Source organism: Rhinoraja longicauda, chromosome 1 (assembly GCF_053455715.1).
Source record: "Rhinoraja longicauda isolate Sanriku21f chromosome 1, sRhiLon1.1, whole genome shotgun sequence".
In the NCBI taxonomy this organism is placed as follows: domain Eukaryota; kingdom Metazoa; phylum Chordata; class Chondrichthyes; order Rajiformes; family Arhynchobatidae; genus Rhinoraja; species Rhinoraja longicauda.
This window is the reverse complement of record NC_135953.1, coordinates 66,315,667-66,329,568: the sequence shown is the minus strand read 5'-3', so window position 1 is coordinate 66,329,568 and position 13,902 is coordinate 66,315,667.

Here is a 13,902-nt window from a genome sequence, read left to right as displayed (position 1 = left end):
ATATGCATTGTTTTATGTAGAAGTAGTGGTAATGGCTAATAAAACTGAATAAATAAAAAGGGAAAGGGAATGAGGAACCAGACATGTGTTGTTCAAAGTTTAGATAATTCCGAGCACTGAACTAAGATGCCATGGAAGAATTTAATTTATGGCTATACATGTAAAGTTCCTGTACATATCTGTTTTGTAAATAAAGGGGGATGTTATGGGAATAGCGCACCCAGTGGTGCAGTACCGGGGATATATTACCCATGAGGCTGTAGCCAGAGTGATCCTGAATTAAAATGGCTGAACCCAAGACTCGAGTGTAAAGCCTCTGTTAATTAGTTGTGTAGCTGTACTGTAGCAGGTTACAGAAAGGAAACACAATAACAAAACACAGTGCAGGCGGTGGGAGAGAGGAGGATGATGGCAAAGCTAACATCGCTGCCGGACAACGACTCCCACCCCATGCAGGAGACTGTCACTGCACTGAGTAGCTCCTTCAGTGACAGACTCCTTCACCCCAAGTGTGTGAAGGAGAGATATAGGAGGTCCTTCCTTCCCGCTGCTGTGAGACTGCACAACCAGCACTACTCCCAGCAGACGAGTCAACAATAACAGTTAAGGAATACACAGTAAACTGATGACAATTTATCCTTGTCTTTACTTTTATTTATAATGAATGATCTTTTGCTATCCACTATGCTGCTGTAACACTGTAAATTTCCCCGGTGTGTGACAAATAAAGGAATATATTATTATTATTATGTCTACTGGTCTTATGTCTTACTACCAGAGACTAATGATCTACGCTCCCAACTTACTGTCATTAAAGTTTCTGAGTGAAATGTTTTTCTGCCTCTGCTTTTTTTGTAGCCAACTTGATGTTCCCATCCCTAGTTGCAATTAGGGGGAAAGTGAAAGTGACCATGTGTTCCCGTTACAAGGAGTGGCTTTGTACAGCTAAGTTGTAGAGGAGAAATAAGAATTGATCTTGGTCGAGAGTCACTAATAAACCACGTGAGATTAGATTGGCAGATTTCTTCACCTTCATTAATCAACTGGGTTTTGTGGTAATCTCAAGGGTACAATCGTGGGCTGTGGCCTTTGTTCTAGATTTATTTAATTTGTTAACTCACACCACTCCCCTCCACAAGTCATAAATGGAATTAATTTCAACTCCAATCTCTGGACCATTAGTCCAGACCTCTGGATTACTCCAGTTATTGTATTCCTCCAACTATAAAGAGTTAGAATTACCTGATTTCCCCCAAGGTTTCCGAGCACAGAACAGAGTGAATCTTGATGGATTCCAGGGTCTGATACAGCAGGTTGTGAGATGTTTTAGGCTCAAGAACCCCGAGGCACAGCCAGCCTGTTCCACGCCAGAACCACTGTCTCCTGCAACATGATTGAAAAGGTTAGCTGAGGCCGTGGGTCAGCGGAGATAAGGTACAGGTTGTCCCGGGTAACAAATGGGTTCCATTTTTATAAGTCGATTTTGTCCGTGAGTTGGAAAATCCACAGAAATCACTCGGTATGGTAAGCAAACCTCCACAGTTTAATAGAACATATAACAGTACAGCACAGGAACAGGCTCATCAATCCACAATATCTGTGCTGAACATGATCTATAGCCCTCCATTCCCTGTATATCCAATTTCCTTGTTAAGCATGCTCCGCCAGGGATAAGTTTCATGGCAGAGCTAGCTGCCTTGGACGTGCCGATCCAAAAGCTACTTAAATGCCACTGTCATACCTGCCTTCACCATCACCCACAGCAATGCGTTCCAGGCACCCAAATCTCTCAGCGTAAACAAACTTGCCCTGCACACCACCTTGAAACTGTGTCCCTCTCACTTTAAAGCTATTCCCTCTAGTCTTTGACATTTCCACCCTGGGAAAAAGGTTTTGTCGGTAATGAATGGCATCAAACATACATAGGACTGATAAGAAAACACATTTTCTTGTGGAGAAAGAGGAAACTAGTTCGACCTCACATAGGAGTGAACTAATATCCTGTCCATGTTGGACTTTTGAAATTAATAATATTATGGGAGCTCATTCATACAATAGGGACATCCATCAGTTGGGGATTTGTAACCTGGGGATGACCTGTATACTTCTGTCTCATTCTGTTAATGTAAAGAGCTTATACATACAGTTGCCTTTGGGGTGGAGCTGTTCTGTTTGGGCCGGAGACAACCACAGCTTCCCCTGGGTGCAGGCTATGTGGTGGCCTGCGTCTCCAACAGAATATGGCCTGTGCATTACCTGGTCATCCTGGGTTAATCATTCAGAATGGTTTAGGTACCGACCAGCAGTCCTGGGAGCTGAGATGCTACTCAGTGACAGTGACACCATTGTGCAGATCCACTCAGTAATGGCGTGCCCAGTATTTAAACCTGGCTGTTCCAGAAGGGCACATTAAACACGTGTGAAAATGCATGTGTTTTTCACATGTGTGGGGATGGTGGGGTTGCAATCTGCCCATCTCCCAACCGTACACGTGTCTCTGGGTACAAATGACCTTTTAATCAATGACATTCGTGTCAAGCGTTCTCAGCACTTTGTGCTGAATTTTATTTCATTCAGCAGGATTTGCAGGTAAGTTCAGTTTATATTATTGTCACATGTACCGAGGTACAGTGGAAAGCTTTTGTTGCATGCTATTCAGTCAGCAGAATACATGGTGATACATGATTCCAATCGAGCCATTTACAGTGTAAAGCCTCGGAGAAAGAGCACTTGCACTCTGCCAAGGCACTGCGGCCTACTGCCTGATTTGATTGCCTCTGGCATTTTGTCATGTGTTAGACATTACTGTAAAGTGCCACAAAAGCAGCCATGAGCCATCCAGTCAGGATAATTAATAGACTATTCACTGAGCTGTGCTTATGTGCTGCTCCCCAGCCTCCTGCTTTAATAGTCAGCTAAAACTGCCCTCTAATAGCTGCATTTTAGACCTCTCACAGTATCATATATCTAACCCAGTGGCAATCACTACATGCTCAAACCAGAATTGTCTTTGCATTGACAGAATAAGACTATAATGTCCCTTATTTAGCCTGTCCTGCAGCTTTGTGCACATAACAAAAGACTTGCATATTGTTTTAATGAGGCCTAACTGAATGTGCTGGAGAAGTCAGAGAGATTTACTTCCCCGAGATTGAGAGAAGGAATCTGCTGTGTGCAGTGTGACAGTCAGTGCAGAAAGCACCTTGATCATCTATTCAAATCTGGAGATTCGAGTAAAGTTGCAAATTCGCCAAAGGTTCACTGAACTTCATACCAACCCCTCATTCTGCAGTGTTAAGCCTGTTCTATCACATCCTCCTCACACTCAATCAATTTGCCCGCATACCATTCTAAATCTCTCCATACCCTCTCTAATTGTCCCTTCTATGCATCAGCCACTGACACATTGTGGCACAGCCCAGAAATTGGCAATGTGGTCCAATTATCTAGGGATATGTTTACATTCCACACAAGTCTCACTAGACTTAAATCTTAGTTTTGCTTTGATGCTATCTGAGCTGTGTCAGTATCACAGATTCTTTTTTAATAAAATCATTTATTTATGCCATATGGATATTTCATTGGATTTGACTGAGATTTGAGCCCAACAGTATTATTTACCACCTCCCCCTATGGTTGGTCTGAAGAGGGGTTCAAACACGAAACATCACCTATCCATGTTCTCCAGGGATGCTGCCTGACCTGCTGAGTGTCTATCACTTACCCCTATATTTTACAATGACATAGAGTCATAGGGAGATACAGAACAGAAACAGCCCGCTGTGGTGCGTAGCACTGGTGGTCAGGATTTGACCCAGTACATTGGTACCACGAGGCATCAGCTCTACTACATGCAGCGCTGCTAACCTAATATTTTCTGCAGATTTATTCGACCATAAATCAAATCCACCTGAATTGTACATTCACATTGGAGATGTAATCTGGCAGCCTCTCAGCACCATATTGTACCAGCGCACCTGCTAAATCTCTTCATCAGGCATATTTCCTCTGTGTGCTATGTGTTGTGACTGTACTATTCCACCCACCACCAGATGTTAACTATAAACAATTATGAAGCAATGTATTGCATTCTTGCCAATGTTGTATTCTGGCACAAAAAAAAACAAAACAACATTGTAATATGAAACATTCAGTATAATATGTGTAGAAATGAAGTGGAGATTCTGGTTTAAACTGAAGATAGGCACAAAGTGCCGGGGTAACTCAGTGGGTCAGGCAGCATCTCTGGAGAAAAAGGATGGGCGATGATGCGGGAGAGAACCCTTCTTCAGGCTCCTTTCAGAGTCTGAAGAAGGGTTCCGACCCAAAACGCTGCCCATCACTTTTTCTCCAGAGATTTAGTATAATATGGTTGGTCTCATTAATGTGAGATTGGAGGACAGCATCACATCTCTATTTTGATGTAGCTTTTCGAAGCCAATTAAACACCATGATCATATCTGCTTCTCCTGGCACCAGGAGTTCCAGGCACCCACTATTCTATGTGTAAAAAACTCACCTCACACATCTCCTTAAAACTTTCACTCTCTGACTTTAAAACAATGGCCTCGAGTAATTGACCTTTCCTGGGTTGTTATAAGTTGTCTACTTTTCCAAAGCATACAAGAGACCAAAGATTCAAATGCTATGTGTGAGGTTCAGGGTCTTCCTCTTAGAATGCTCTTTTCCTCTAACCATCCAAGGTTGTGCTGGGGGACTGAAATGGTGGCTGAACCAGACTGAGTTCAGTTCCTCTCCTGAGTTTAGCAGTTGCGAAACATTGCTGATGTAGGTGCTAAAGCAATAAACATGATTGAAGGCAGCAAGCTACATCTGTAGAGGGGTAGTTACTGTTCCAGTCTATATTTGTGATCCTTTTTATCCCACACTGTATAAAGATTCTGCTTTCACATTTCGGGCCCACCAGGTTGCCTTAATGCTGAACATTAACCCCTGGTTCCTTTCGTCATCTGCTTTCTGCACTATTGTTTTGTTTCTGCAAAACTCACTTACGATACGCTACGATAGAACTTAATTTATCCCAGGAGGGAAATTGGTCAAGGACCAATTGAGGACCAAGACTTGTCCATAGGATTGACATGCCCTTTGCCTGCTACTGTTTCACTGCAGAGCAGCAGAACGTTATGGAAGGAGGTGAGACGGAGGGGGTGCCTCAGCATTCGTTTTGGAGATAAAAACCCCTTTAATAACAGAAAGCAATACAAATGATATGTATCACATCTCTCCAGAGATGCTGCCTGACCCGCTGAGTTACTCCAGCATTTTGTGATACATTACTGCCCCAGTGTGCTTTAGGTGAGGTCCTGATGGAGAATATGGGTGGTTTTTAATAGATAGAGGTTTTTTTAATTTTGAGAGGGACGGACAGAGTTGACGTGGGTAGGCTTTTCCCTTTGAGAGTGGGGAAGATTCCAACAAGGGGACATAGCTTCAGAATTGAGGGACAAAGGTTTAGGGGTAACATGAGGGGGAACTTCTTTACTCAGAGGGTGGTGGCTGTATGGAATGGGCTTCCGGTGGAAGTGGTGGAGGCTGGCTCGATTTTATTATTTAAGAGTAAATTGGATAGGTATATGGATAGGAGAGGATTAGAGGGTTATGGTCTGAGTGCAGGTAGATGAGACTAGGTCAGGGAGAATGGTCGGCGTGGACTGGTAGGGCCGGACAGGCCTGTTTCCATGCTGTAGTTGTTATATGTTATATGTTATTAACTATTTTACACTAGTCTGTTCAAATTATTGGTAACATTTAGTCAGCATCATTGCTTTATATTTGGTTTCATTATTGATTTAAATTTATAAACTTATCAATTGCAACTGTCCTTTGATGAAGTAATGGAGAGAAATGATGCTGATGACGTTGTTAACTTTTGACAAGTTGCCACATTTTAACGAATTAATACATTTGAGGTCCAAGGAATTACAAGAACAGTGGAATTACAAGAACGTCACAGTTTGAAAAGAATGGGTTACGTTTTTGGATATCTCTTAGTTTAGTTTAGAGATACAGCACGGAAACAGGCCGTTCGGCCCACTGAGTCGGCACTGACCAGCGATCCCCGTACATTAACACTATCCTACACTCACTAGGGACAATTTACACATACACCAAGTCAATTAACCTACAAACCTGCACGCCTTTGGAGTGTGGGAGGAAACCAAAGATCTCGGTGAAAACCCACACGGTCACGGGGAGAACGTACAAACACCGTACAAAGAACATCCATAGTGGAATCGAGCATGGGTCTCCGGCACTACAAGTGCTGTAAGGCAGCAACTCTACCGCTGCGCCACCGTGGCTGCCCTCTTCTTCAAAAGCCATGGAATCAAAATTATTGGAAAATTTTAAGACATCGATTCTTGATCAGCACGAGATTAATTGTTATGGGGGCTGTGAACATGCAGTGGTGAAGTTACAATCAGTTCAGCCATGACATTACTGAAGGATGGAACAGCCTCAAGGGGCCAAGCAGTCTACTCCTGCTCCTAAGCTGTAGAGTCAGGTATAAAGGCGATGGTTAAAAGACATTGACACACATGTATGGACAGGAAAGGTTTAAAGGGGATTTGGGCCAAATGCAGGGAAATGGGACCAGCTGAGATATAAAACCTGTTCAGCATGGCGTAGTTGGGCTGAAGGGCCTGATTCCATGCTGTGTGACTCGAAGACTCCAAATTGTTATGTTCATATGAAAATGGTGTGCGATAAAAAGGAGAAACTAGCGGGCAAATGTTTTGGTGGCAACTCTCCACTTTCTCAAGGTTCATGTGGTCAAGAACAGAGCAGTTGCTATAGCAGGCTGAGATATATCCTACAATTCTCATTTGTTTGTTTCTTCCTGAACTACAGCCAACATGGTACCAAATAGCACAACAATTTTAGGCCCATCTTACTCACCGTCACTCACCTTTGGTGCTAATGGAAGAAGTTTCATTGAAATTGGTGTTATATTTTCAGTTATTCACATTTTAAAGTTTAAATCTATCTCCTAGGGAGGGAGGGGGGGGGGGGGGGAGGGAGGGGGGAAGGCGAGGGGGGGAGAAGGGGGGAAGAGGGGGGATAAGGGGGGTTGAGGGGGGAGTGGGTGGGAAGGGGCAGAGAGGTGAGGGGGAGGGGGAGGGGGAGGGGGAGGGAGGTGGGGTGGAGCGAGGGGAGAAAAGGGGGGTGGAGTGGGGGGGAGGCGAAGGAGGGGAGGGGGAGGGAAGGGGGGAGAGGGGGAAGGAAGAGTGGGGGAGGGGAGAGGGGAGGGGGAGGGAGGGGGAGAGTGAAGGGAGGGGAGAATGAGGGGAGGGGGAGGGAGGGGAAAGGGGAGGGTGGAGTGGGGGGTGGAGAGGGTGCTGCACCAATGCAGGAGAGATTTGGGCCCAATGGGTCCACTTGGTCGAGTACTTTCTTTCATGCATCTATACAGGTTCAAGAGAATCTTTGTGGATATATCAAATACTTGTGGGCATGCAATATCTCATAGTCATAGAGTGATACAGTGTGGAAACAGGCCCTTCGGCCCAATTTTCCCACACCAGCCAACATGTCCCAGCTATACTAGTCCCCCCTGCCCGCGTTTGGTCCATATCCCTTCAAACCTGTCCTATCCATGTATCTGTCTGTTTCTTAAACGTTGGGATAATCCCTGCCTCAAGTACCTTCTCCGGCAGCTTATTACATATACTCACCAACCTTTGTGTGAAAAAGTTACCCCCTCAGATTCCTATTAAATCTTTTCCCCTTCACCTTAAACCTATGTCCTCTGGTCCTCGATTCACCTACTCTGGCCAAGAGACTCTATGCATCTACCCGATCTATTCCTCTCATGATTTTATACACCTCAATAAGATCACCCCTCATCCTCCTGCCTACTCAACCTCTGCCTATAGCTCAGACTCTCTAGCCCTGGAAACATCCTTGTAAATCTTCTCTGTACCCTTTCCAGCTTGACAACATCTTTCCGATAACCTGGTACCCAGAACTGAACACGATAATCTAAATACGGCCTCACCAATGTCTTATACAACTGCAACATGACCTCCCAACTTCAATACTCAATACTCAATACTCTGACTGATGAAGGCCAATGTGCCAAAAGCCTATTTGACCATCCTATCTACCTGTGACTCCGCCTTCAAGGAACCATGCACCTGCACTTGCTCCCCTGCACTATGAGATCTCTCTGCTCGACAATACTTCCCAGAGCCCGATCATTCACTGTGTAGGTCCTGCCCAAGTTAGACTTCCCAAAATGCCACACCTCACATTTCTCTCTTAAATTCCATCAACCATTCCTCTGCCCACCTGGCCAATTGATCCAGATCATGCTGCAATTTTTCACAACCATCTCCATTATCTGCAAATACATCCACTTTTGTATCATCTGCAAACTTGCTAATCTTGCCGTGTCTGTTCTCATGCAAATCATTGATATAGATGACAAAGAGTAATGGGCCCAGCACCGAACCCTGACACACACCACTAGTCACAGGCCTCCAGTCCAAGAAGCAACCTTCCACCATCACCCTCTGCTTCCTTCCATGAAGCCAATTTTCTATCTCTTCAGCTATCTCTCCTTGGATTCCATGGGAAAGGGACCCTAGCAGGGATGACGGTGGAACAGCAATGGCAGGTATTTCTGGGAATAATCCAGAAGATGCAAGATCATTTCATTCCAAAGAGGAAGAAAGATTCTAAGGGGAGTAAGAGGCAACTGTGGCTGACAAGGGAAGTCAAGGACAGTATAAAAATGAAAGAGAAGACATATAACATAGAAAAGATAAGCGGGAAGCCAGAGGATTGGGAACCTTTAGAGAACAACAGAAGGTAACTAAAAAGGCAATATGGGGAGAAAAGATGAAATACGAAGGTAAGCTAGCCAAGAATATAAAGGAGGATAGTAAAAGCTTCTTTAGGTATGTGAAGAGGAAAAAAATAGTTTAGACAAATGTGGGTCCCTTGAAGACAGAAACAGGTGAATTTATTATGGGGAACAAGAAAATAGCAGGTGAGTTGAACAGGTACTTTGAATCTGTCTTCACTAAGGAAGATACAAACAATCTCCAAGATGTTCTAGTGGCCAGAGATCCTAGTGTGGAGGAACTGAAGGAAATTCACATTAGTCAGGGAATGGTGTTGGGTGGACTGATGGGACTGAAGACTGATAAATCTCCAGGGCCTGATGGTCTGCATCCCAGGGTACTTAAGGAGGTGGCTCTAGAACTTGTGGACGCATTGGTGATCATTTTCCAATGTTCTATAGATTCAGGATCAGTTCCTGTGGATTGGAGGGTAGCTAATGTTATCCCATTTTTCAAGAAAGGAGGGATAAAGAAAGCAGGGAATTATAGACCAGTTAGCCTGACATCAGTGGTGGGGAAGATGCTGGAGTCGATTATCAAAGATGTAATAGCGGCGCATTTGGATTGCAGTAACAGGATCGGTCCAAGTCAGCATGGATTTACGATGGGGAAATCATGCTTGACAAATCTTCTGGAATTTTTTGAGGATGTAACAAATAAAATGGACAAGGGAAAGCCAGTGGACGTAGTGTACCTGGACTTTCAGAAAGCCTTTGATAAGGTCCCACACAAGAGATTAGTGGGCAAAATTAGTGCACATGGTATTGGGGGGAGGGTATTGACATGGATAGAAAATTGGTTGGCCGACAGGAAACAAAGAGTAGGGATTAACGGGTCCCTTTCAGAATGGCAGGCAGTGACTAGTGGGGTACCGCAAGGCTCGGTGCTGGGACTGCAGCTATTTACAATATACATTAATGATTTAGATGAAGGAATTAAAAGTAACATTAGCAACTTTGCAGATGACACAAAACTGGGTGGCAGTGTGAACCGTGAAGAGGATGCTGTGAGGATGCAGGGTGACTTGGACTGGTTGGGTGAGTGTGCAGATGCATGGCAGATGCAGTATAATGTGGATAAATGTGAGGTTATCCACTTTGGTGGCAAGAACGGGAAGGCAGATTATTATCTGAATTGTGTCAGGTTAGGAAAAGGGGAAGTATAACGAGACCTGGGTGCCCTTGTACATCAGTCACTGAAAGTAAGCATGCAGGTAAAACAGGCAGTGAAGAAAGCTAATGGCATGTTGGCCTTCATAACGAGAGGAGTTGAGGATAGGAGCAAAGAGGTTCTTCTGCAGTTGTACAGAGCCCTGGTGAGACCACACCTGGAGTATTGTGAAAAGTAAAGTGTGGCATATAAGCAGTGACAAAAGCTTGTGAAAAGAGAGATTTAAAAAATGAGGGAGATTTCGGATAGAGATTTAAGGATGTCTAAATGAAGTTATCGCTGTGATAAAAATGATATCATTTGATATTAGAAAGAATGTAGAGAAGAAATATATCAAACGGCAAGGAGCAATAAAGTGTCTTTCTTTTGTGTGGAATGTTGTAAACAATGATGCATGTCACTGAACATAACTGGGCAGAAATTTACAGATAATGCAAAAAAGCATGAAAGAAGTGTTTAGAAGGGCGACTCAGATGAAAATTCAGAATTGTGAGGGCTTTGATAAAATAAATTGGGAAGGATTATTTACATTGGTTAGTAATTTGAAAACTAGAAGGTATAACTTTGAGATAATCACCAAAACAGAACAAAGTTTAGAAAATGTATTTTCATTCAGACATGAGGACATGAAAAATAATATCAGAACCAATATGAGCTCCAGAGGCAGTAGGGGAAATTTTATACAGAAAGTGGATTCATATATGGAAAAGAAAATGCGTTGATTGATTCCAATTGCTTTAGATGGCATTAAATGTATTCCTCTTATTTGATTTTTAGCCACAGTTTGCATCTGCAATTGTTTGTACCTCTTGGCTACACTTCAGATACTTAAGATGCAAACACACATAGACAGCTACACCAAAATACATCATTGTTAAATTATAAATGTTTTGAGAGTGCTCAGAGGATAGTGTATTCTTTGATGCACTCTAGTCAGCTTTTAGATAGGCTGAGGTAAGGTCATGAGAAAGAGCATTGGACCCCTCGAGATACTTTGTTGACATGGTTTGAGAATGTTCTTGCCTTCTGCAGATTCTGATTCAAGCGACAAGCATATAAACAAAGAGCTGCAGATGCTGGTTAATGCACAAAATAACACAATGTGCTGGAGTTTAAACAGTGTTAGAAATTCTTTGTATGTTTCTAGCATGCACTCTGAAACCTATGGTGAGCAGAACACTTTCAGCTTGGAATGGGCACAAACAACCACTCACAGATGTTGGGCTCTCAGGCTGGCACTTTACACAATTGATTTTCTTAGCCATTTATTTTGCCCATACTTTCTGATGTCTTGAAATGTACAAAGTTTCTCTTGCCATTTCTCTGAATCATTCAGACACATCTCTGAATGTACAAAAGTTGCCCTTGAAATGAGAGCATTAGAAAATAAAATATAGAACAGTGCAGCTCAAGCTCAGGTGCTTCAGCCCACAATGTCTGTGCTGAACATGATGCCAGTTTAAACTAATCTCCCCTGCCTGCACATGTTCCATACCCCTCCATTCCCCACATCTCCATGTGCTGACATAAAAGCTTCTTAAATGCCACCATCAAATCTGCCTCCACCACCACACCAGACGCCCACCTTTTTAAAATCTCCTTTAAACTATCCCTTATGCATTTATGGAGCAATGCCCTCCAGTCTTTCACATTTTCACCCTGAGAAAGAAAGGTCCTGACTGTCCACCCTGTCGACGCCTCTCTTCATTTTATATACTTCTTTCAGGTCTCCCCGCAGAGAAAACAATTCAAGTTTATCCAACCACTCCTTACAGCTAATACCCTCTAACCTAGGCAATGTTCTGATCAACCCCTTCTGCACTCTCTCCAAAGCCATCACATTATTCCTGTAATGGGGCAACCAGAACTTCACATAATACTCCAAAAGAGGCCTAGGCAAAGTCTTTTAAAGCTGCAACGTGGCTCCTTGATGCTCATCCCCAATGCCCCGCCTGATGAAGGCAGGTATACCATATGCCTTTTTACAACTCTTTCTATTTATGTTGCCATTTTTGGGGAGCTATGGATTTAGACCCCATGATCCATCTGTTCATCACTGTTGTTAAGGGTCTTGCCATGAGACTAGTTCTAGTTGCTTTAACCTCATCTCAATCAATACATGATATGGAACATTCCTGATCTGCGAAGCGCACAGTACCCAGTTGTTTCTACTATCCACAGAAGTACCAGGCTAATTTTTGTTTTTTACATTTTAAATTTGAATAAATGACAAGTGTTTTTCCTGGTCTTTCAATGACATTCTCAAAGCCTTTTATTGCAAAGTATGTCTTCCTTGTATATTTCTGTAGTTACCTCATCACTTTGACAACCTGCTTGGCTGCAAAATTCCAGGCTTTGTTGGAGTGCAATCTATAGCTGCAAAGTGAAACCTTGCAAATTTTCCTGAGCTGCAAGGTTCTGCCACATTTCCCTGCTACAGAAAGGATGATGTTTCTGCCACCTTATGCTGTGTTACTCTTCTCATCTTCTGTGAGCTTGAAGATCATTTTAGTGAATAACAGCTGGTCTTTTATTCACCGGTACCAGGCTTCGGTGATGTGACAAGTAAAATGGATGAAGGAGAGCCAGTGGATGTGGTGTATCTGGACTTTCAGAAAGCCTTTGATAAGGTCCCACACAGGAGATTAGTGGGCAAAATTAGAGCAGATGGTATTGGGGCTAAGGTATTGACATGGATAGAGAATTGGTTGGCAGACAGAAAACAAAGATTAGGAATAAACAGGTCGCTGTCAGAATGGCAGGCGGTGGCAAGTGGAGTGCCAGAAGGCTCGGTGCTGGGGCCACAACTATTTACAATATATATTTATGATTTAGATGATGGAATTAAAAGTAACACTAGCAAATTTGCAGATGACACAAAGCTGGGTGGCAGTGTAAACTGCGAAGAGGATGCTAGGAGGTTGCAGGATGACTTGGACAGGTTGAGTGAGTGGGCAGATGCAGTATAACGTAGATAAATGTGAGGTTATCCACTGGCGGCAAGAACAAGGAGGCAGATTATTATCTCAATGGGGTCAGATTTGGAAAAAGAGAAGTGCAACGAGACCTGGGTGTCCTTGTACACCAGTCACTGAAAGTAAACATGCAGGTTCAGCAGGCAGTGTAGAAAGCTAATGTTGGCCTTCATGACGAGAGGATTTGAGTATAGAAGTAAAGAGGTCCTTCTGCAGTTGTACAGGGACCTGGTGAGACCACACCTGGAGTATTGTGTGCAGTTTTGGTCTCCTAATTTGAGGAAGGACATCCTTGCTATTGAGGGAGTGCAGCGTAGGTTCACTAGGTTAATCCCCGGGATGGCGGGGCTGTCATATGAAGAAAGATTGGAAAGACTGGGCTTGTATTCACTGGAATTTAGAAGGATGAGAGGGGATCTTATAGAAACATATAAAATTATAAAAGGATTGGACAAGCTAGATGCAGGAAAAATGTTCCCGATGTTGGGGGAGTCCAGAACCAGGGGCCACAGTCTAAGAATAAAGGGAAGGCCATTTAAAACTGTGAGAACAACTTTTTCACCCAGAGAGTTGTGAATTTGTGGAATTCTCTGCCATAGAAGTCAGTGGAGGCCAATTCACTGGACGAATTTAATAAGAGAGTGAGATAGAACTCTTGGGACTAATGGAATCAAAGGGTATGGGGAGAAGGCAGGCATGGGGTTACTGGTTGTGGCTGATCATCCATGATCACAATGAATGGCGGGGCTGGCTCGAAGGGCCAAATGGCCTCTTCCTGCATCTATTCTCTATGTTTCTATATTTCACCGATTTTGCAGCTCTGAACTTCCACCACACAGTGTTAGACCACAGCTTATTTCAGAACCTGGTGTGGGTTCATATCCATCTGT